The sequence below is a fragment of the Ochotona princeps genome, chromosome 2 (assembly GCF_030435755.1).
Source record: "Ochotona princeps isolate mOchPri1 chromosome 2, mOchPri1.hap1, whole genome shotgun sequence".
NCBI lineage: Eukaryota > Metazoa > Chordata > Mammalia > Lagomorpha > Ochotonidae > Ochotona > Ochotona princeps.
Genome location: NC_080833.1, coordinates 28,238,516 through 28,262,356, shown reverse-complemented (window position 1 = coordinate 28,262,356; position 23,841 = coordinate 28,238,516). Strand labels below are relative to the sequence as shown.

Genomic DNA, 23,841 nt, shown 5'->3' with positions numbered 1-23,841 from the left:
CGGCCGCTGACAAAGAGAGCTACTGAGGCCCTGGATCCCATCTCTAGGTGCCAGCCTACTCCCACCAGCCCCCACTGTAGGAGGTATCTGCTCTTACAGATCCTCCTCCTGGACACAGCTGCTGGATAGGAGAGAGGAGACACATTTGGCTTTGCAAAGTTTATGTAGTTTAGTTTTGGGTAAATGCAGTCAGGGTACCAGGAAGGCCAAACCCACAGAGGAGTGGGAGCTGTGGGGTCTAGCCAACCTTCATCCTGTCTCCTGGCTAAGAAATACTCCTTTAGGGTGCCAGATCGCAGACTCTGAAAGGAACAGCAAGCCCGTTGCACAGACAGGAAAACCAAGGCCCGTGTAGGCTGGGAGGGGCTGGGGGGCAGATCTGTCTTGTCTGTCCTCCTTCTCCGCCGCCCCATCCTCGAGCTACCCTGCACACTCACCTCTCCAAATGCTCCTTGGAGGCTGGCCGCCGCGACCCCCTTCCGGGAACGCGATGAAAGGTCTATTTATTATACTTTAGCTTGGACAGTTGTTTCAGATGTTTTCAATTCGTCAGCCTGCTCAGACATCTGTTCCTGGTTGAAGTCAGAGAAAAGAAAGAAAAAGGGAAAAAAACCCATGCATTTTACACACCCTTGCCCGGAGGCACACCACTCCACACCCCCTCACACACACTCATGACATACTCTGTGTCCTCACCCACACGTGGATATCCCCGTTCAGCTTCCCTCCCCAGACACTCCCTTCTGGCACGACTTCCACAGGCATGCTCACCACCCTCACCACCATCCACCTGTCCCCTCCAGGGCCTCCCAGTGGTGTTCACCATGCCCATGGTGGTTCAAATCCTGTCGTGGATGCAGTGTAGACACTGAGAAGTGAGTTGCCACCTGCCTTACCAAACAGGGCTCTCATACAGCCTTAGATCCTGTGTGTTCAGCCCCTGGCAGTGAGAATGGTTTCTGTTGATATTTCCACCCTCACCTTTGCACATCCGTGTGCCTATTTACCCCACTGGGGAAGAGGGGAGGATCTCTAGGGCTCCTGGGAAGCTCAGAGCCCTGTGCTGCTCGGCTGGACCCCTCCACGCACACAGATGCACAAAGCTGCATATGCAAGCCAGGTGCCTGCATGCTCAGGGCTCTTGTCCAACACATACATACACATGCACGTGTGTGCATGCACATGCGCATAGCATAGACATGATCACACATTTCCCCTATGCATGTGGACACACCTGTACCATTACATACACGCATGCACTCTCAGCTCACTTGCTCATGCAGCACAACATACACACGTGCACTGCCCAGGGAAGAGGCTGGGGATAAGAGGAACAGAGGGGGTGCTACGTTCATGGGGACCACTCCGGACAGGCTGGGTGTGTTTTTTCCAAAGAGACTAACCCCATCCAGCCTAGGAGATGTGAGTCGGGGCAGCAGCGGCTGATGAACTCCTAATGCCTGTGATGCCCACCCTGGTCACTCCATGCTGGAGGAACTTGGAGCAGCTTCCAGTGAAAGGGGGAGGCTTTGGGGTAGGAGTCCAGGGAATAAATCGCCTACGTAGGCTTCATTGGTTGGCACCTCCTGTTCGCCAGCCCCAGCCCCGGGCTAGGCCCTGGGCACGGGATCATGAGCACCTTCTCCGAGTCCTCTCCCACCTTCCCTGGTTTCCACTCCCATAGGTGGCTTCCATGATTGCTTAGACCAGCTCAGTTCATCTTCAGCCTAGGGTGCCCCAGGCTCAGCTGACCCCTCTGCCTCTCCCTACATCCTCTTGTTTTGGTTTGTGCCTTGGGCCCTGAGGCAAACTGGGGTATCTCCTTCTCTCCTCTAGTTTGCAGTTGGCACTGGTCTTGGGCTCAGAGCAGACCTGGGTTACCTGCTGTGTGATTTGGGTAAGGCATTTAACCCTTCTGAGCCATGATGTGTTCCCCTGTAACACATCATGGACAACATAGGCTTTGTGGGGAGGACCTATGGCAGGGCCTGGCACTGGAGGTGCTCAGGAGAAACTGAACCCTGAGCCAGGGCCCTCTCCCACTGCAGGGCAGGCTGCCCCCCTGGAGAGTGCCCTCCTTCAGCAAGTCCTCCCATTTGGGCTTGATGAGAGGAGGTTCTTCCTGGTGCAGATGGCAAGACCAAACAAGGGCAAACATCTCCACCCTCTTGCCTTCCAGGATCTTTGAGGTTCCTGTCAAATCCCCCGCACCCTAAGGCACTTAGGGAGCTTGTGTGGGGTGGCACGTGCAGCAGTAAGTGTTGCTGCTCGGTGGTGAGGGGTGATGGCAGTGGTGTCTGGAGCTGATTCCTATGTGCTATCCAGCGCAGTTCTGTCCTGCTCACACAAGAGAAGCAGTCAAGACCTGGAGCTTCTTGCTTCCCTGTCCCGAAGCCAAAGGCAGGACTTGCTGTTGCACTGTGTTGAACCACTGCATATCCACAGTCCTTGTAGCTGGGCCACCACCTGCCCACCTTAGAAGAAAGAACTTGGACCCGGCACAATGACTCAGTGGCTAACTTCTCACCTTGCACACACTGGAATCCCATATGGGTGCCGATTTGTGTTCCAGCTGCTCTACTTCCCATCCAGCTCCCTGCCTGTGGCATGAGAAAGCATTAGCGGATGGTCCAAAGCCCTGGGATACTGCACCCACGTGGGAGACCCAGAAAGAAGTTCCTGGCTCCTGACTTCGGATTGGCTCATCGCTGGCTGTTGTGGCCATATGGGAAGTTAACCAGCAGATGGAAGATCTTTCCCTCTGTCTCTCCTTCTCTCTGTAAATCTACCTTTTCCAGTAAAAATAAACAAATCTTAAAAAAAAAAAAAAGAAAGAAAAAGAAAGAAGAGCCAGAGGCCTTGGGCAAGGTGAAGGGCTGCTGGGCAGGAGCCAGGTAGAGAGGGGCTGTGGCCAGACTCCTTATCCAGGAAATCCTATCAGATGGGAGATGACAGGAAGTAAGCACTTTCTGAATGCCTACTGTGTGCCAGACTCGTGTCAGCATGCCTATGCCCGGAAGTCAACTCCATAAGGGTGGGGTGTTGTCTGTGGTGACCTCCAGCACCTAGCCTGGTGCCTGGCACATGGCAAAGCCGTGCTGAGTCACCAGATGTGCACCTGTTACTCTCATCACAATCGGTAGCTTCATCTGAAGGCTTAGAGACGTAAAGTGACTTGCCACTCAAGGTCATCACACCAGGTAGAGGTGGAGCTGAGCCTGTCTGGTTATAAAGCCCTGGCTGTGGCCACTGCCCTGCACAGCTGCTCTGTGCTTGCATGTGTGCCCATACCCTGGCACAGGAAGGGGCATGTAGTCCACGCCATCTCATGTCACCCATAGCAGCACTCCTGTGTTCTGTTCAGGGCTCACATGGCTGTATTGTGTAGATACTGGTCTTTGTACCAGGCCCAGCATCAAGTCGCCTGGATCCCTCTGAACATGGACTGGACATGGGCACAGGGCATAGGACAGGGCACACACCATCTCTGGGCACCCTGTGCTTAGCCAATCCAGATTATATATGTGCATATTTGTACTAATGCAAGATGTACATGTGTGCATACATGATGGTATTAGTCATGTATCAGGGATGTGTGTATGTGTGAGGTGCTAGTGCATGTGTCGTGTGTGTGTGTGTGTGTGTGTGTGTGTGTTTGTGTTTGTGAGAGCTGCTCAGAGAGCCCATTCTACCACACCCCAGGTCCTGGGGAAGCTAGACAAAGAAGCTGCAAGAAGTTCGCCTTCAGTCTGGTGTGTTGGAGCTGGGGGAAAATGTGTCACCAAGGGAAGGGGGTAGGAAGATTGGGGGGGTTGGCTGACCCCAACACTCACCTCCTCCCAGAATAAGAGGCAGAACAGAGGCATAGTGAATCCACTGCTTCTCTGACACATGCGGACTCACACATCTTGGCAGGCACACTCTCCTCCCCACCCCGCCACCACTTCCTACACATATGGACTCATACATACGGGCATGCATGGCCATTGCAGCAGCTGTGGGCTCATTCCACATGGACAGATTCCTGGCATGGTTGGCGTGTGGACACACACGCGTGCCTGCTAAGCACACACAGACCTACAGACACACCAAGAACAGACTCCATTTCAGTGTAGCAGTCCTGCCTGACTCTTTCACCTCCTCCCGAATCACCCCATCCCTCCACCTGTACCCCCTCTCCTTGAACCTAAACACAAGCAAGATACTCAGCAGCACGAGAGGGCTGGCCAGAGCTGTGATCTGGGGCAGTGGAAGGGGGTGGAGCTCTCCACTGGCTGTCCCCTCCCTGCAGAGTCCAGCGGCCGGAGCACCTGAACCCAATTAGCTGTCCAGCCTGCTCCATGTAACTGTGTCGGGGCCGGCTGGCAGAACGGGTTGGCATGCTCAGGGAACTGACTCACCCGGCCACGCTGGCTCTCCTCTTGATCTCCAGGGGACCCAGAGACAAGCCCCTCCTCTCAGATGCTCCTGGCACCTGCCCCTCATTGGATACCCATCCTGTACACCATCTTCCTCCTTTCTGTCCCCTACATTTCACTGAGAGCCACCTGCCCCTCATAATCTTGATCATACACCACTCTTGCTATGAGAAACTCTTCCAGGGGCCAGTGTGGTAGTGGTGCCCTGGGTTAAGCCATCGCTTGGGACGCCTATATCCTACATTGGAGAACTGGTTTGAGTCCCTGCTGCTCGGCTGATAACCCAGCTCTCTGTGAATGTTCCTGGAAAGCAGCAGAAATGGCTTGAATCCTGGAATTCCTGTCCTCCACGTGGCAGATCAGATGGAGCTCCTGAAACCTGGCTTTGACCCAGCTCAGACCTGGCTGTTGAGGCCAACTAGGTTACAAACAAACAGATGAAAATCTCTCTTGCTTGTCCTGGGTCTTCCACTCTCTTGCTCCATCACTGTGCTTTTCCAATAAAGAACTCCTTAAGAAAGGAATGCTTCCATATTGCACTGGCCACTTCCAGTGGTGCTCAGGGCCCTCCTCAACTGTGCATGCCTCTGGCTGGGCTGCTCCTCCCACTCAACACTCCCTCTGGCTCTCAGCACACCCGTCTTCATTCACCACGACTTCCCCATGCCTTTGCCTTCCCCACAAGACATTTTTCCCCACTCCTGCCTGATGAACTCCCATGATCTGGTCCCAGCTGAGAGTCCCTCTCCCCAGGAATCTGCCACTCCACAGCCTCTGCTCAGGGTTCATCCCAGGGCGGGCATCAGGCGTGGTGACTGCCACGTGACAGCCCTGTTGGCCACTGTTTCCAGCTTTGGCTTTGCATTTGGAATCTCAGCAACAGTTGTGTCTTGCTGTCCTTGGGTGATTGGCCCTGTTGGTCCTCAAATCTAAACTGGCTGGTAACGCCTCTACAAAGTTCCTTAGAGTTGGGATATAACTGCACACAGACTCCTGTATGTTTCACTTATTTATTGTTTTGGAAAAGCAGAGAGACAGAGAGAAGAGGAGAGAGCTCCCATCTGCTGATCCACTCCCTGGGGTTGGCAGTTTGTCAGCTTAGGCCAAGCTGAAGCTGGGAGCTAAGAACTCAACTGGGGCCCATCATGTGGTTGTCAGGGACCCAGATACTTGAGCCATCATCTGCTTCTCATGGTCCACATTAGCAGGAATCTGGATTAGAAGCAGAGCAGCCAAGACTTGAGCCAGCACAGTATTTTAATGTGAGATGCTGGCGTCAAAAGCAGAGATTACCTGCTATGCCATGATGCTGGCCCCATGTGGAACATGCTTGATTCAACCTTGATGGAGAAAAAAACAAGCTACAAAGACTCCATTAGATGAATGGGACCTTATGTATAGCTAATGGGAGGCAAATGATATGGACACAAAATTCCAAATGTTTAGCAGTAGATATTCACAAACATTTCATCTTACCAATAATCAAAGAAATACAAATGAAAGCAATGACAACATTCTATTATATCAATTAATAAAGGAGTTTCCCTCTGCCCCTCTAATGAGAATAGCCAGGGTAGGCAGTGTCACCGTGGAAAAGGCAAGTTCACATACTGCCATTTGCTTTATTCATTAACCTGCTGTTTACTGGGCACCTAGCACCCACCAGCCACTGCCCTGGGGGGATGGAAAGTGTGCTGGCCACAGGAACCAAGAGCTGTGGATGCTCTTACACCAGCAAGGCAAGGAATTACACATAAACTTGGCATGGCTGAGCCTCACAGCAGCAGTTCCCACAGATGTGGATCCAAACCCAGTAGCTATTGCTAGTGACTTGGCCACATTAGGGGAGCTGCTTAAGTGGTGGAGCCCACTAGCTCCCCGCCTAGTGGATGCCATGGGCACCATCACCTCCAGCCCACAGTGCTGTTGCATTAAGTGAACAGGTGTAACAGACCAGGACTACACTTGGTCTTAGCCAAAAGGCTGAGAAGCAGTCAGACCAGGACTAAAGAGAGTGAGCAGCCGGCCTGCGGCAGAGCCCAAGGAGTCCTGATGCGCCCTGTGTTTTGTCACTGGGGGCAACACCCCCCAACTACAGAAGACTGCACAGGGACACGCATAGGCTGCTACTTTCACTTTCATGGAGTGTTTATTCATTTGATTTTATGTGTGTGTGAGAGAGAGCGCGATATCTTGCATTCACTGTGTCACTCCCTGAACAGCCACAGCAGCCAAGCCAGGAGCCAAGAATTCCATCCAGGTCCACCCCATGGGTGGCAGGGACCAAGTCCTTGGGGTCGTCTCCTTCCCAGGCACATTAGCTGGATGGGAAGCAGAAGCAGAGGTGGGGCTTAATCCCAAGCACCCTGGTATGGGCTGGAAATGTCCAAAGCACTTCTTAGTCTCTGCTGTACCATGACACATGCCCTGTTCTTCTCACCTTTTACGGCATCACGTAGACCAGCCATTCACAGCGGTGCCTGTAGATTCTTGAATCTCATAGCCCCAAACCTGCAAAATGTGCCTTGGGACTAACAGTATGTGCTATGTCTATGAGCACCACCAAGGAGCCACCAGGAAGGAAAGGGTTCTACCATGATGGGGACAGAAAGCATGGGTCAAGTCCTCCTCTGTGTTTTGTAAGTCATCAAAAATGGCTCTTACAGCTGGAAATGAACAAGTTGTATGTAATTACATGCAACTCATAGTCATGGATAATTTGTGTTATAGAAGGGCCTTGTCAGGTAGGGAGTAATAAGGCTGTAACAGAGCCCAGTGGGATGGCACAGTGGCTAAATCTTCACCTTGCATGCATCAGGATCCCATATGGGCACTGGTTTCATGTCCCAGCTGCTCCGCTTCCCATCCAGCTCCCTGCTTGTGGCCTGGGAAAGCAGTGGAGGATGGCCCAAGCCCTTGGGACCCTGTACCCATGTGGGAGATCAAGAAGACGCTTCTGGCTCCCGGCTTTGGATTGACTCAGCTCTGGCCGTTGCAGCTACTTGTGGGGTGAACCAGCAGGTGGAAGATTTTTCTGTCTTTCCTTCTCTGTAAATCTGACTTTCCAATAAAAATAAATAAATCTTAAATTTAAAAAGAAGACTGTATGATGAGTAGTACAGATCAATCAAGAAAACCAGATGTTTTAAAATGCAGGGCCTGGAGCCTGGGTCTTACTTATTGATAGTTCCCTGGCAATCACTGCAATGAATCAATCATTGAGAAAATACATGCATATATTGCATGCATCATAGCAGTTTTCAAAGAAATCCTGTAATTGGGGCTGGCAGCATGGCATAGTAGACTAAGCTTTTTTGTGGGTGCTGGCATCCCATATAGAAGCTGGTTAGAGTATCAGCTACTTCACTGCTGATCCGCCTCCTTGCTTATGGCCTGGGAAAGCAGTAGAGAATTGCTTAAATCCTAAAACCCCTGTGCTCTCATGCTAAACTCAGAAGAAGCTCCAGAATCCTGGCTTTGGATCAGCTCAGCTCTGGCCATCGCAGCTATTAGAGAGTGAACCAGTGGATGGGAGATCTCTCCCTCTGTCTCTGTCTCTCTCTTCTGGTCTCTCCTTTCTGCCTTTAAAGAAAAAAAAATCTTTGATACACTAAGAAAGAAATAAAAAGTAATCTTATAATTATTACTACTTCAACACATGAGGAAATTAATTTCACCGAATTAAAGAGATTTATCAAGAGATTTATCAATTTACCAAATTAGAAGACAGAGCTGGGTTTGAACCCTGGGTTGCCTGACTCTCAAGTGCTGACTTGAGCCACCTTGTCATGTCATACCCTGAGCTGGAGTGTTCATGAGCTCTTCAATGTGACCACAAGGGATGAGGAGAAGAGGAACTGGGGAAGAGAACAGGCAGGCAGGGGCTGTCTGAGGTTCTGAGATGGGTGGTGGAGACCCGATGATTCAGAGCTGCCTGGAAGAGGTAAGCTCTGTCAGTGACTGGGGGAGAAGGGAAACCTGGCTTTCCCTGGAATGCATTTGAAAAGATGGTGAGGCACCGGAAGTTCTGACTGGTGTGAGGATAAGCAATACAAGCTGGAGGTAGATGCATGCCAATGGGAGCTGTACAGAATGCGAGGTGCCGGAGAAGAGGAACTCATGCTGCTGAGGACACACTAGGTGCCAGAGACTTGGCCTTATGCAGACATGCTTGGGGAGCATCTGGCCAATCGTGCTCCCTTCTTTGGGCATTGTTTCCCATCCACATACATCCTGAGGGCATGAAACCAGAAAGTCACCCACGCTTTATAACCTCCTCACCTTGCCCATGGGCGATGGCACCAGGAATCATTGAAGGGTTCAACATGGGACAGCTGGAATCTCCCTCCCTGACTGTGATGGACAGCAGGTCCTGGGCAGCCATGCCAGGACATGGAGAGTTGGGGCTGCATTGGCCACGAATGGCTGTGTGCAATCAGAAGACATTCACCTTCATGGACAAGGCACATGGGTGCAGAGAGGAGGCAGTTGGGGGCCACAGGGTGCTGTAGGGTGAGGGTTAGGGTGAGAGACTCAGCATCTTTGTGGTTCCCAGGATGTAGCCTGTTTCTCCTGTGTTTTATCTCCTTGGATGCTCATCATGTTGTCCATTGCAACCTCACAGTAAACCTCTTTTTCTGTGAGTCAACTTGTGAGGGATTCTGTTTCTTGCAAGTCAATGCCTTGAGCTAAGATGTGGCCATATCTTAGGTATAAGCTGCTAACTTCTCCAACCAAGCTGATGAGACCCACTGGAAAAATAAAGTGACAGGCTGGCTGACACATTCGACGAACACTGAGTGAGACCTGGTGTTGGAAATACAGAATGGACGAAGTCCCAGCTTTGCTGATGCCTGTATTGCTCCCTGGGAGACAGAAGCCAACAAATAAGCAAGGAACCGGAAAACATCAGGGAAGAGATGGTATTATAAAGGAGAGCACAGAAAACAGTCAACTTGAGCTACTTGATGCAGGAGAGAGGCTCTTGGAGGAAGATCCCTCCAGCTAAAACCAAATTGACAGGAAGGACTGGGCCTTGTGGGCACTCAAGCAGGCAGAAGGGCCAAAGAAAGACTTCAAGTCGAGCTGGGTTTGATGCCCTTGAGGGACCTTGTGGGGGTGTAGGGCCAGGATGGGTGTACTAGGCAAGAAGGGACAGATGCCTGTGAGGTCTGGGGTTCAAGCGAGATGTTTGTTTTGGATTCTAAGTGCAATAGGAAACCAGTGGAAGATTCTAACAGTGATCTGGTAGACAGTCCAACCAAACAGGATGCCATCTTTTAATATTTATTTACATGAAAGGCTGAGTTAGTAAGAATAAAGGAGATAGAGAGAGAGAGAAATGGGGGAGAGGGAGAGAGAGAGACCTTCCATCTACTGGTTTATTCGCTAAATAGCCACAAAAGCCAGAGCCGAACCAGGCCAAACCCAAGAGCAAGGAACTTCATCATGGGTACATGAACCTAAATACTTAGTCTGCTGCTGCTTTTCCCAGGGACGTTAGCAGGAAACTGGGTTGAAAGTTGAGTAGTCAGGACTCAAACTGGCATCCATATGGTGCAGGCAGCATCTCAGTTCACTACACGACAACATTGGAGATGCAAGAATCCTTTTCAAACGGAGACGGGAACATCAGAATCAGAAGAGATGTGATGACAGAAGTGGCGGTCAAAGTGGTGCAAGAAAGAGGCCATGAGTCAAGAAATGCAGGCAGCCTCTGGCAAGCGGAAAAGGCGAGACAGATCTTCCCCAGGCATCAGAAAGAACTCAAAGTTAACAACCCACTGTAGACTTCTGGCCTCTACAGCTGTAAAATTGTACATTGATGATTCTTTTTTTTTTTTTTTTTAAGATTTATTTATGGGACTGACATTGTTGTGCCAATTGGGAGTCCTGTCTGTTCCACTCTTGATCTAGCTTCCTGCTAATGGTCTGGGGAAAACAGCAAAAGGTGCTCCAGCTATGGGCAACTGCCTAGCTTGCCTTGTACCTTTATTATTGTTGTTGTTGTTTTTAATACTGGTACAGAAGTTATACTGCTGGGAGAAAGGCAGCCAATAGCTGGCAGGACTTCCAGGAACTTCCAAGGACCAGGCCACTGCACCTGTTGGTAGATGAGGGAGCTGAGGTAGAGTGGTTTAGAGAGGGAAACTGGAGGGCATGTCTGGATCAGGCCAAGGCACTCACCTACATGGGAAACATGGGCTGAGCTAAGTAGCATCATCTACTGTCCACCGGGACATGGGAAATCTGTGGCTAGAAGGCATGCCTGGCTGGACTAGGTTGTATTGCCCACCCACGAGTGTTGCAACAAGGGGTAGGCCATATCAGACCAGGCCATAGCACCCACCAGATCTGGAGGCAGATTCTGTAGGAGACTTATGGGCTTGCCTCTGTGGGACTGCAGTACCGCTGGTTTGCGTAAGAGCTGTGTGAGGTGATGTGCCAAGCCAGGCTGGACCACAGGACTCACCTGTCACTCAGAAGTCAGGGATGGGAAGTGGCTGGGCTGGACCAGGCTGCAGTACCTGCTGGCATATGCAAGGGTTGGAACTGAGGCAGACCATGCCAAGCATGATTGCAGCACCCACTACCTGCTAGTGCTCACAAGAGCCAGAATAGGTGTGGGACAGGCAGAACTAAGCTGCAGCACCCACTAGGTCACATGAGAACTGGGTCTTGAGGGTGGGACAACCTGGGATAGACTGTAGCACCTACTGGTAAGAGGTGGGATGGGTGCAGCCCATAATTATGCCGGGTAGCAGCATCCATTGGCACTCACGAGATTCAGGGCTGGGAGCGGGCCTAGCAGGGAAACTTGGGGAACTTCCATGGTAGGCTACAGTTCCTGGTGGTGAGCATGAGAGCCAGGACTGGAACCAGGCCAGGCTGGATTGGGCTGGTCTGCAGCACCCATTGGCATACAACAAAGGTGTAGGCCAGGTCTGGCAGCCAGCCAGGCTGGGCCAGTCCACAACACACCATGGAATGAGAGAGAGTCAGGATGGGGTACAGGGCAGGGTTGGACTGCAGCACCCATCCCCAGTTCAAAAGAGTGCTAAGAATGGGAATGGGCCAGGCTGTGTAAGGCTGCTGTACCCACTAGCCAGAGCTGGGTCTGGGGGCGGGCTGGGCTGAACCAGGCTGCAGAATCTGCTGGCAAATGCCAAGATGGGGTGGGCCATCTCAGATTAGGTTGCAGCACCTGCTGGCACACGCAAAACCTAGGAGTGGGAGTAGGCCTGGGACTCCGCCTGCTGAGACCCTGCTTCTAACGGTGAGCATAGATCTGGGACTAGAGGCAGGGCTGGTCCAGGCAGGGCTGTAACATCCATCAGCTAGCAGTTGGGCTGAATTAGGGGACTAGGCTGGGTTTTGCATGAGAGCCAGAATAGATGCAGGCCAGCTGATCTAGGCTGCAGTACCAACTGGCAATTGCCAAGACTGGGTGCCAGTCATGTCAGGCTCAACTGCAATACTCCCTGGCAGATGCAAGATCTGGAGCTGGTAACATGCCTGGCAGGGAAACTATGGCAACTATGCAGCTGGGTTGCAGTTTCCACTGGTGAAAGTAAGTGTTGAGGATAGGCCAGGCTGATCAAAGTGGCAGCACCAGTCAGCATGCATGTGCACTGATCTAGGGGCAGGCCCAGGTGAGTTACTCTGTAGCACTCATAAGTGTACACAAAAATGGAATGGGACAGACCAGGCTAGGCTCCAGCACATGCTGGCACATGCAAAAACCGGGGCTGGGGGGCAGGTCTGGTGGGGATTATTAGTGGTCACCCTGACTAGTGCCTGGCACCTGCTGATGTGTTTGAAGACCAGGCCTGTGGCAGGCTGGGCTGGGGTAGGCCACAGCACCCATCAATTCGTGTGAGATGGGATTGCAAGTGGAATTGACCAGGCAACTACATCCACTGGTATGTGTGTGGACTGGTAGAGGTGACAAACTAAACCTGACCCTGCTTTGGCTGGCACACATAAGTCAAGTCTGAGATCACCCCAAGAAAGGTTTCTTGGGGGACTCTTCAACTAGATCACTGGATTTGAATCCTGTCACAGGGAAAATCACAAGATAAGTGGTCTGACCTTGGAGCGCATGTGTTGGGACTGGGTCTTCTCAGTTGCTGATGCCTGTGCAGTGACATCATGTCCAGATGCACATGGGGAACATGACAGGCAATTCATTTGGCCAGCAGGGGATGTTAAGTGCCTTGTCAGAGGATATAGAAAGCAGAACAAGTTGGACAACTCTCCTGGCCAAGCTTTGCAACAAGTGTCGAGGTCTGTGGATGCACATTGAGGTGGATTTGGCCAGTCAGTAGACCTTGGAAAGAGTTTCTTTTTATAGAAAAAGATTTAGCCTAGCAGCTAAAGTCCTCACCTTGAATGTGCCGGAAACCCATATAGGTGCCAGTTCTAATCCTGGCCACCCCGCTTCCCATCCAACTCCCTGCTTGTGGCCTGAGAAAGCAGTTGAGGACGGCCAGGGCCTTGGGACACTGCACCTGCGTGGGAAACTTGAAAGAGGCTCCTGGCTCCTGACTTTAGATCGCCTCAGCTCCGCCTGTTGTGGCTGCTTGGGGAGTGAATCAACGGATGGGAGATCTTCCTCTCTGTCTCTCCTCCTCTCTATATATATATCTGACTTTCCAATAAAGATTTATTTATTTATTTATTTTAAAAGATTTACTTATTTTTATTGGAAAGGCAGTTAAGATTTACAGAGAGAAGGAGAGACAGAGATCTTTCAACTGCTTGCTCACTCCCCACGTGGCCACAACAGCCAGAGTTGAGCTGATCTGAAGCCAGGAGCTTCTCCTTGGTCTCCCACGTGGGTTCAGGGTCCCAAGGCTTTGGGCCATTCTCCACTGATTTCCTGGGCCACAAGCAGGGAGCTGGATGGGAAGTGGAGCAACTGGAATATGAACTGGTACCCATACAGGATCCTAGCACATGCAAAGGGAGGATTTAGCCATAGAGCTCATTGGACCTCAAAAGTTTCTCAAGCTTGGTGTAACTAAGCCCACAACATCTTAGAACTACCAAAACCATTCAAGTAACACCCTCGGAACATTCTTCCCCACATCAGCATCTTTAAGGTGTCATCAAATGACTGTTCCCCATCCCTGGGTGCTGTTGTGGTTTGATTGCGAAGAGTGGTCCCTTCCGCTTCATCCCCATCAGACCAGGTGAATAATAAGAAAAGAACTGAAATATTTGTCCCACCTACCTTCCTCCATACCTCGACCTCCCCCACATAATCGGAGGCCCACATGGGCGCGCATCCTCTCAACTATGTAAACAATATTAAAAACAAAACAATATTTTTTAAAAGTGAAAATAAGTAAATATTTACAAAAAATAAATGAATAAACCTGTAAAAAAGGAAACAGCAGAAGGTGGCCCAAATATTAGGGTTTCTGCTACCCATGTGGAAGACCCAGAGGAAGCTCATCTCTCCTGGTTTCGGCCTGGACTGGCCCTAGCCGTTGTGGCTATCTGGGGATTGAATAAGAAGATGGAAGACCTTGCTCTCTGTCTCCCCCTTTCCCTTCATCACTCTTTCAAATAAATAAATAAGTTTTTAAAATGCATTTATTTATTTGAAAGTCAGAGTGACAGAAATGGGTGGAGAGAGAGCTCTTCCATTTTAGGTTTATTCCCAAAAAAGCACAGAACTGCTGGGGCTACCCAGGCCAAATCCAGGAAGCAGGAACTCTATCCCAGTCATTCACTTGGGTGGCAGGGCCTGTCATCTACTGCCTTCCCAGGAGCATAAGCAGGAATCTGGGTGGGAAACAGAGCAACTGGGACTTGAACTGACATTCAATATGGGATGCAGGTGTCCCAAGTGGCACAGTACCCACCCCTACATTGGCTCTATTGAGGTGACCAAAGTGGTTGGAATTTGTTGCACTGGCCATAAGACCCTGATATAAGTTCTGTGATCTGATTTGTATTTTTTTTTAATTTATATTTATTGGAAAGTCAGATATACAGAGAGAAGGAGAGACAGAGAGGAAGATCTCCCATCCACTGATTCACTCCCCAAGCAGCCACAACAGCCAGAGCTGAGCCAATCTGAAGCCAGGAGCCAACAGCCTCTTCCAAGTCTGCCATGTGGGTTCAGTGTCCCAGGACCCTGGGCTGTCCTTGGCTGCTTTCCTGGACCACAAGCAAGGAGCTAGATGGGAAGTAGGGTTATGGGGACACGACCCAACACCCATATGAGATCCTGGCTCATGCAAGATAAGGACTTTAGCCACTAGGCCACCATGCCAGGCCCCTGATTTGTATTTCTAAAAATCATGCTGGCTGCTGTGGCTCCTGGGGGAGAAGGAAAGCTATGGACTAGCAAGGAGTTGGAGGAACCATCCAAACAGGTGCAGGGGCATGTAGACTAGGATGATGGGAGGAGAGATAAAACTCGAGACAGGGATTCTCCCTGGAGACAGAAGTGAAACAGTATGCAGATGGCTTACACAGAGCGAGTGAAGAAAACGTGGCTCCAAGACTGCTTTCACATGCGTAGCTAGATGGCTGGCAGAGCTGGAAAGACTGGGAGAGCATCCGATGGAGACATGTCATGGGCTTGGACAGGACCAGCCAGCCAGCAAGTGACAGACCCAGGATTGGGACTTGGTTGTTCTGGCTCTCAGGACTAACATGTTTGCTGTGAGAATTTTATTAAGGAAACGAATTTTAGATTTGTTTAAGCTAATGGCACCTCCTGTACTGAACCAGCAAGATGTATGAATCTGTATGAGGAATCTTTAAATGTCCATGAAAAATGGAGTTTATTTCAGAAAAACTAAGCATAGATCTCCAAAGTTATTCATTTAACCTTTAAAAAAGACGAATGTAATGGAAAGACGAGAGTGACACAGAGAAGGGAGGGAGGGAGAGATCTCTTATCAGCTAGTGCATTCCCCAAATCACCTCAACAACTGGAGCTTGGCAGACGGAAGCCAGGAGCCTGGAACTCCACCCAGGTCTCCCACGTGGGTGGCAGGTTCCCAAGCTTTCGGGCTGTCTTCTGCAGCTTTCCCAGGAGCATCAGCAGGCAGCTGGGTCAGCAGTGGAGCAGCTGGGTCTCAAAATGGCTTTTGTATGGGACGCTGGCATCACAGGTGGCTGTTTAGCGTTCTGCACCGAAACACTGCTTCCTGATTTCTAAAGCTTTTTGAACCTAAATGAACATCTTGTAGAGTTTTTTCTCCCCACAAGCTTTCTGAAATACCCTTATATCTACAAAGTCTACCCTTATCTGCCTATGTGAAAGGCCTTGTATTTAGTGGCTTAAGACAATAGCAATCCATTATATCACAATCCTGGAGGCCTGAAGTCTAAAACTGGTTGTTGGGGCTGTCTTTCTTCCAGGGAGTAGGGGGAAGAGCTGCACACTTGCCTTTTTAGCTTCTGGAAGCCACTTGCACACACACAGAGTTCTTCTCCCAAATAGATGGATGCAGAGGAATTAACTCCCATGATAGGAAAGGCTGTGCAGCCCAGCAGCTTGGAGACACAGGGGAACACGCTACAGCAGCTTCAGTATCCTGACAGAAATCCTTCCCACCTGAGAGAAGACATTCTTTGTTTCTTGGATGCTCTCCAATGGGTTATGGAAGGTAGACACCTTTCCTGAAAGTCTACTGATTAAGAAAATACTTTCAGAGAAACATCCAAAGTAATGTGAGTTCTGTGGTCTAGCCATGTTGACATCTTGAGCTGCCACTTTCCTATTGGGCCACATGCTTCTTGTCTGTATTGATTCATGGTGGAAGAGGAAGGTGGACGACTGGGACTGATCTTGGGTTTGTCCAAAGGAAAAGGTTGGGAGGAGGGCTGGGCAGGGGGGTGAGTACAGAACCAGAACTGCAGAGAGAAGCAGTCCACGACAGAGGAGGTGTCATGAGTTGCAGAGCCAGAGAGCCCCCAGGCTGCAGCCATCATCAGGTGGTCAGCACTCATAGTAACAGATCCTGAAGACTCTGGGAAGGAAGAAGGTTCCATCACAGGGACAGTCATGGGTCATTGAACCACGTAGACACAGAAAAGCAGTGTTGGGTGAATGTGCTGTGTGAACATGGGCTTGTGGCTCCCAGGCTGGAACCCTTTGTGCAACATGCTCCCCAACTGCATAAGCCATCAGAAGACAATGGTGTGAACCATGTGTGCATCCCAATATAGAAAGGTACAGCAAAAACACTAGGTGATGGGCAGTCTTTTGGTGTGCTGGTTGGGCTAGCTGAGCTGAGATTGACTCCTAGCTGTGTTCCCAGCTGCAGGTTCCTGTCCATGTGTGCCCAGGGAGGCAGCAGTGGTAGGAACTTGCCAGCTAAACTAGGAGGCCCTAGGTTGAGTTCCTGGCTCCTGGGTTCTTTGGCCTGGTCCAGCTCTGGGATGTCCGAGGAGTGAACCAGCAGAGGGGAGCTTTCTCTGTCTCTCTCTACCCCTCGAATTCAAAACAAATAAAAATCCTTTCACTAAGTGATGAGTTAGGGGACCACTGTTGTGTTCAGGGTCCTTAGCTGTTTGAGACATGTGTGTGTGGAGTGTGGCTGTGCTGGGGAGTGGAGTCCAGAGGGGAGCAAGTGAGGAGATGACCCCAACACATCTTGGGCAAGTGGAGTGGGAAGGGAATTGGGCTGTGGAATTGGAGATCCCTATTTGGAGGTGTCAGCAAGGGCATTTCCAGAAAAAAAGGGTCTGAGCCATGACTGGAGGTGAGAAAGGACGTGGCCAATCCTAGGAGGAGGGCAAGCCAGCCCAGGACCAGCGCAAAGGCCCAGGAATAAGAACGAGTTAGAACGATCAAGGAATTGAAAGAGGCCCAGTCAGGCTGAAGCCAGGAGAGAAGCAATACACGAAGCCGGAGGGATGTGGCCTTATAAGGGCTGCTGTTTGGATTTGATTCTAAGTGTGATGGAAAATCACTGGAAGGTTTAGGCAGGGCCGTGAGGGATGGGATCTGCCGGACAGATCCGAAGGTTGACTCTGGTTGCTGTGTGAAGCTGTGGGTGGAGATGGAGTAGATGCTGCGGAAAAGCAAGGGACACGGACAATCATTCTGGTATGCTGGTTCTGCTAAGTAGCGAGCTTGGCCTCAGGGCCGGCAGCTTGGAGGAGAGAGGAGCTGGCCTGGGGGTCCTAGAAGGGATCCTGGCAGGATCTGCCGATGGAGTAGATGTGGAGGTGCCAGGGGAAAACTGAGCAAGCACTCCTGGTTTTCTATGGTATCGGGTTCCCTGAAAGAGAGAGGGGAGACTATTCATAGCGACTGTGAGTTTTGTTTAGAGGCTTGGCTGTCTCAGCTGCCTTGGTGATGAAATGGTGATGGCTGGGAGCGAGAGGCTGGAGCAGCACCTGCGGCTGAGGCTGGTGAAGGGTTGGCCTTGGTCCCAGGTAACTGAGTTAGGGTAGTGGGACAGCTGTGAAGCGAGCGTCAGGGCAAAAATCAGGGTCAAGTAGACAAAAAGTCAAACGTTGGAATCAAGAGATTGTGGTGAGCTCAAGGATCTAGGAACTGAGGGACAGAGCGGATTGGGAAAAGCCCGGGGAGTGGGCGGCGAGGAGTTATGTGAGTGCAAGATATTAAGTAGCCCGGAGGACAAGAATGTAACACCACGGGGTCAGAGTCCAGGCGGGGGTTGTCAGGAGCAAGGCTAACCTAGGAAATGGGGTCCCCAAAGCCATGCTTTTGAGCCTGTCATAAAGCAAAGAATTCCAGGACGGCTGTCCTAGTCCCACAGGAAGAAAGAAGCTGCACCAAGGCACGGGGCTGGGGAGCAGCTAAGGCAGGTGGTGGGCAGTGGGGGTGCAGACCGCAGGAGATGCAGGGCATTGGCAGGCTGCTCCTGCAGGCACTAGAGGAGCCCAAGCCGTCATCCAACCAGGTGAAGGATGGTCCTGGGCTGCTTCTACAAGATTCAGCAGGTCCTGGGAGACAGGAAAGAGCTGGTGGGCAGTGCTCTTGGGAATGACTCACCTAATGAGTTCTTTCTAGGGGGCTTACCCCCTCCAGTTTCTCCCCCAAATTCAGCTTCACAAGAGCTTCCAGGAACTATATAAATATATATAAAAATATATATATATATATATGAAAGTCAGACACAGGCAGAGAAGGTTTGTCTATCTACCGGTTTAACTCCCTAAATGGCTGCAACTGCCAAGCCTGGGCCAGGCTGAAGCCAGGTGCCAGGAATTTCCTCTGGGTCTCCCCTGTGGCTAGCAGCGGCCTGAGCACTTGGGCCATTTTCCACTGCTTTCCCTGGGGGAACATTAGCAGGGAGCTAGATGGGAAGTGAAACAGCCAGAACTCAGCTGGCATCAAAGGGGATGCTGGTGTTACAGGTAGCAGCTTTACCTACTAAACCACAGCACTGACCCCCAGATACTGTTTGTATTTTTTTTTAACTAATTATGTTTTTTCCAGATACAGATTTACAAGTGTAGGGGTTCATCTCTTCCTCTCCTTCCTCTCTCCCCATAATCCCCTCCCATCATTTGTCTCCAAGTTATCGCTTCTTGTAAAGTATAACTCTGATCCTGCCTCTCACCTGTCTCATAAACTCAGAGGATGCCCTGAGAGAAAGTCCTGGTTCCTTGGCCTGGTGCCATACGATGCTTCTGGAAGGACCTCATCTGCTGTTCTCTGCTTCTTTTATCCTAAAAGGCTGCAAAGCAGGGAGAGGGCACCATGACGCATCAGGCCTTTCAATCTTCGCATGGGCCGCCCCCTGCCTGGAAAGCCCGTGATGCTCACATTCCCAGAGGCCATGGACTCTTCCAAGCACCTTCTCCTCAGAGCTGTGGCCTCTAATTCCCCCAAGGAGTCCCAAGCAGCTGTTCCTTGGGACAGTCTGTCTCCTCCTCTTTCTCTTCTCACTAGACCTCCCTATGTCCACCTCAGCTGTGGACCAGGAGCTGCTTGGAAAAGAGAAGGCACAGCAATATCCACCTCTCTGCTCACCAGCCCCCGGCGTAGGGGCCTGTGGTACAAGAGGGCTCATTAATATTGAATGACAGCAATGACAAGACGATGGCTAATAACAAGGGCCAGTCGTTCCTAGCTTCATGTTATTTATTTTTATCATTCTTGAAAGGCAGAATGATAAAGAAAGCGAGACCTTTCATTTGCTAGTTCACTCTCCAAATGTTCATAACAGCCAGGACTAAGACAGAGCAAAGCTAGGAGCCCAGAAATCCATCCAGGTCCTATATGTGAGTGGCAGGGGCCCAAGCAGTTGGGACTCTCATGGGCTGCCCTCCCAGGGCACTGACAGGAAGCTGGATCAGAAGTAGAGTAGCTGGGACTCAAACCAGCACTCAGATATAAGATCCAGGTGTCTGTCCACTGAACCACAATGCCTGTCTATGGTCTAAGCACTTAAACACTTACTTTACCATATGCTATCTCCATAAAGGCCATGGTGGGGATCCCCCGGCATAGCAAGCTAAGCCTCTGCCTATAGCTCATGAATCCCATGTGTGCACTGGTTCAAGTCCTGGCAGCTCCACTTCCAATCCAGCTACCTGCTGATGTGCCTAGGAAAAGTAGCAGAGGATATTCAAAGTCCTGGGCCCCTACAGCCATGTGGAAGACCCAGAAGAAGCTCCTGGATCTTGGCTCTTGGTTCAGACCAGCCCAGCTCCAGGCACTGTGGTCATTTGTGAAAGAAGCAGCAGGTGGAAGATCTCACTCTAACTCTCTCTGTTTCCCTTTCTCGCTCTGTAAATCTGTCTTTACAATAAAAAATTTAAAATCTTTTTTTAAAGATTTTTTTTGGAAGGGCAGATTAACAGAGAAAATGAAACAAACATCTTCTGTCCACTGGCTCACTCCCCAAGTGACCGTACCAACGAGAGCTAAGCTGATCTGGAGCCAGGAGCCACGAGCCAGGAGCTTCCTCTGAGTCACTCATGCGGGTGCAGGGTCCCAAGGCCCTGGGCTGTCCTCTACTACTTTTCCAGGGCACGGGCAGGGAGGTGGATTGGAAGTGGAGTAGCCGGGACATGAACTGGCACCCATATGGGATCCCAGGTCGTGCAAGACAAGGACTTTAGCCATTAGGCTACTGCACTGGGCCCTAAAAAAAAAAGAACAACAGTGGGGTAGTCATTGTTAGCATATCTGCCATGCAGGTAGAAAAACAGGCTTAGGTGAAGTAACTTGGTCAAGGGCATGAGGCTAGTCAGTGGTAGACACAGCGACTTTGAACTCCAGGCAATGCCCAGGATCCATGCCTTTAGCCACTAGGCTCTGCTGCCTTGGAGAAACTGACAGCCTCAAGTTTCTGGGGGACAACTGGACCATGGGGGTAAGGGTTTAAGATGAACTGACAATAACGGGGTTTGTTTTTCTGGAATAGCATGACTACAGATGTAACCCTCCTTCTGTGCTACGGAGTTCTGCTTTTGTAGGTTTTCCCCCAGGGAATCCTGACAGGTCTAAATTAATTCTAGTAGCATCATCCTTTTTGTCTGTCACTGGTTTGTTAATGAGTATGAAATCCCATTAGCTTTTTAAAAAACAGATGGACTTATTGCTGGACTTGGTGGGTGAAGATGTTGCGCCTGGAGCCGCTACAGACATCTTGTACTCATGAAGACGGCAACCAACAGACCGAAGATGGGAAAAATGAGGAAACAGGGGCCAGCACTGTGGCGTAGCATGCCAAGCCTCTGCCTATGGCGCTGGCATCCCATATAGGCATTGGTTTGAATCCCAACTGCTCCACTTCCAATCTAGCACTCTGCGAATTACCTGGAAAAGTAGCAGAGGAAGGCTCAAGTCCTTAAGTTCCTGCACCAATAACCCAGAAGAAGCTCCTGGCTTCAGACTGGCCCAGCTCTCACCACTGGGCCATTTGAGGGAATGACCCAGCAGATGGAAGATCTTTCTCTTCTTTTCTCTCTGTAACCCTGCCTTTCTGATAAAAATAAACAACATTGGGGGAGAAGAGAGTGAGCAAGAAAAGGAAAAAACATGGATTGACATTGTGGCATAGCAGGTAAAGTTACTGCCTGCAATACTGGTGTGCCAGAGGGGCACCGGTTTATGTCCCAGATATTCTGCTTCCAAGCCGGTTCCCTGTTAATGGCTTGAGAAGAACAGTGGGAGACGGTTTGGGTTTGGGTTCCTGCCACCCATGTGGGAGACCTGGAAGAAGATCCTGGCTTCTGGCTTTAGGCTGGCTCAGCCCTGGCCACTGTAGCCATCTGGTAGCTCTCTCTCTCACTCTGTAACTATGACTTTCAAACAAAATTTGTTTAAAGTGAAGAAACAGGACAGAACTTGATTTCTTTTGAAAAATGATTTACTTCTGTATTTTTAAGAGTTATAGAGAAAAGAGGGAGAGAGAGAGATCTTACATCTGCTGGTTCACTTCCCAGATGGCTAAAACTGCTGGGGCTGGACCAGGCTGAAGTCAGGAGCCTGGCCCTCCATCTGGGTCTCCCATACAGTTTCAGGGACCCAAGAAGTTGGACCATCTTCTGTTGCTTCTCCAGGTGCACCATCAAGGAGCTGAATCAGAAGTGGATAAGCCAGGTCTTGAACTATATGGGATGCTGACATCACAGACTCTGGCTTAACCGACTATGCCACAACATGGGCCCCAGAATTTGATTTCTGTTGGACTGTGGAACTCCTGGGCTGTTCTTCCATCAGCCCTTCTTGATATCTGCTGTTTTGTGAGTTCTGACTTGGTCCTTACCGCTGATAACAGAAAGTGTCCCGGAACAGTGATAATGCAGGCAGTCAGGCTCGCTGCCTGCTGAAGGATGCCAAGAAGTCTGAGCAGCACAATCGCCAGGAGCTACTGGCCTGGCCTGAGGCCTTGCTCCGAATGGCCGTCTTGGCCGCAGGTGGGCAGGGCTGGGATCCTTGTGGGAGTGAACCTGCAGGACCCAAAGAAAGGGCAGTCATGATGGTCCAGGGGCCCTCCGGTCACCAAACCTAGGCTGAGGATGTCTGTGGTGCTGGGCTCATGGGGTTAACAGACACAGTCCCTGGCCTCGTGGACTCCCTCCTGCGCCATGGAAAACAGCCTCCCGGGCCAGAAGTGAGGGACACACAGGGCTGCAGCTCCTGCAGGCTGACTTGCAGGGCAGCCAGGATGAACTTGCCAGAGGCAGCGTTTTGAAGATGCCGAGAGCTGGGTCAGGGAATAGGTACACCCAGGCAAGCATTGCACACGTCAGCCAAAACAGCCATCTCTGCCAACTGCCAGGCGTTTAGCACAACCTGGATGGATGTGACTGCCTATAGGTCGCGTGTTGCCCAAGTTATTTACTTGACCTCTTGGAATTCACATCTCTAAAGCAAGGCAAAGAGAAAGGGAACAAAACAAAAAAAACGCATGAACATGATTGCCAAATGTCACAGACTGCAGAACTTGGTGCGGGGCATGTATTAGGTGCTCAAGAAATGCTCTTTAGTATTCTCCTTTGTTGGCTACTAGGCAGTAATGCATGTGTCCCCTGAGCCAGGTGGCTCCCCTCCCTTCCTCACTGATTCCAGAGCCTGGGAGGGAGACGGCCCCTCCATGCCCACAGACTCCTCCTCAGGCAGGAAACCCGAGCCCACTGCCTGGCCTGAGACAGCTTCAAGCGCTGGGGTGGTTTGTGTTACTTCTTCTCTCTCCCCCCCCCCCTCCATTAAATGCAACAAAATAAAACCAAACAAAAGTCCAACGCCTGGCGTGGCTTGTCCGGGAGTTATGCAAGTGTGTAAAAAAAATAAAATAAAATAAACATTCAGTTTTCAGCATTTGGGGCTGTTTGATTAGGCACAGAGCAGAGCCAAGGGCTAGTTAGAGACAGAGACGGCAAGGGGGGAGGGATTTGGGAGGGGAATCGAAACCCTGCTCCCCCCAACTCGGAAGTGGTGATTTGCCTCCTGTGAACTTGGCCATGCTTTGGCTACCAGAGCGCAAGCACTGGGCACTGGGGACCCAACGGATCTGCTGTCTCTAGTTTTCCATAGTCGCTCTTCCCTAACGGGTCAGGACACACCAAGGGTCACTCCATCCGTTCCCATCTCATTGCAAGTGACCAGGCGCCCTTACAGTCAGGAATCAGGCTTCCCCTCTAGTAAGGAGGAGCCCCCCCACCGCCCCAGCCGCCTGTTCTGAGCACTCGGCCCACCCCCTCCGCACCAGGGCGTCTTTTGGGTTCCAGCTTGAGCTCAGCGCGCTACAGCCTCAGCCGAGTTTCCTTCAGCCCATGTGAAGCTGCCGAGCAGCTGTTTGCCACACTATGACGCAGGGAGTCCCCACCCCCCTCTCCAGACCTCGGCTTGGTCTGCGGCGCCGCAGGTGTCCGCTGCTCTTCAAGGCAGCCCCAGTCAAGCATGCATAGAGTTCCTACTGTTCACCAGGCATACAACCCTTCCTTTCACCCAGCCCTAACCCAG

At 50.9% G+C, this 23,841-nt stretch overlaps 1 protein-coding gene across 1 annotated transcript in view; it reads right to left on the bottom strand.

The window, feature by feature from the left end:
• Positions 1 to 23,841, bottom strand: part of ZC3H12A (zinc finger CCCH-type containing 12A) — a 251,865-nt gene that overhangs the window by 94,144 nt on the left and 133,880 nt on the right. The gene's annotated exons all lie outside the window — the stretch shown is intronic.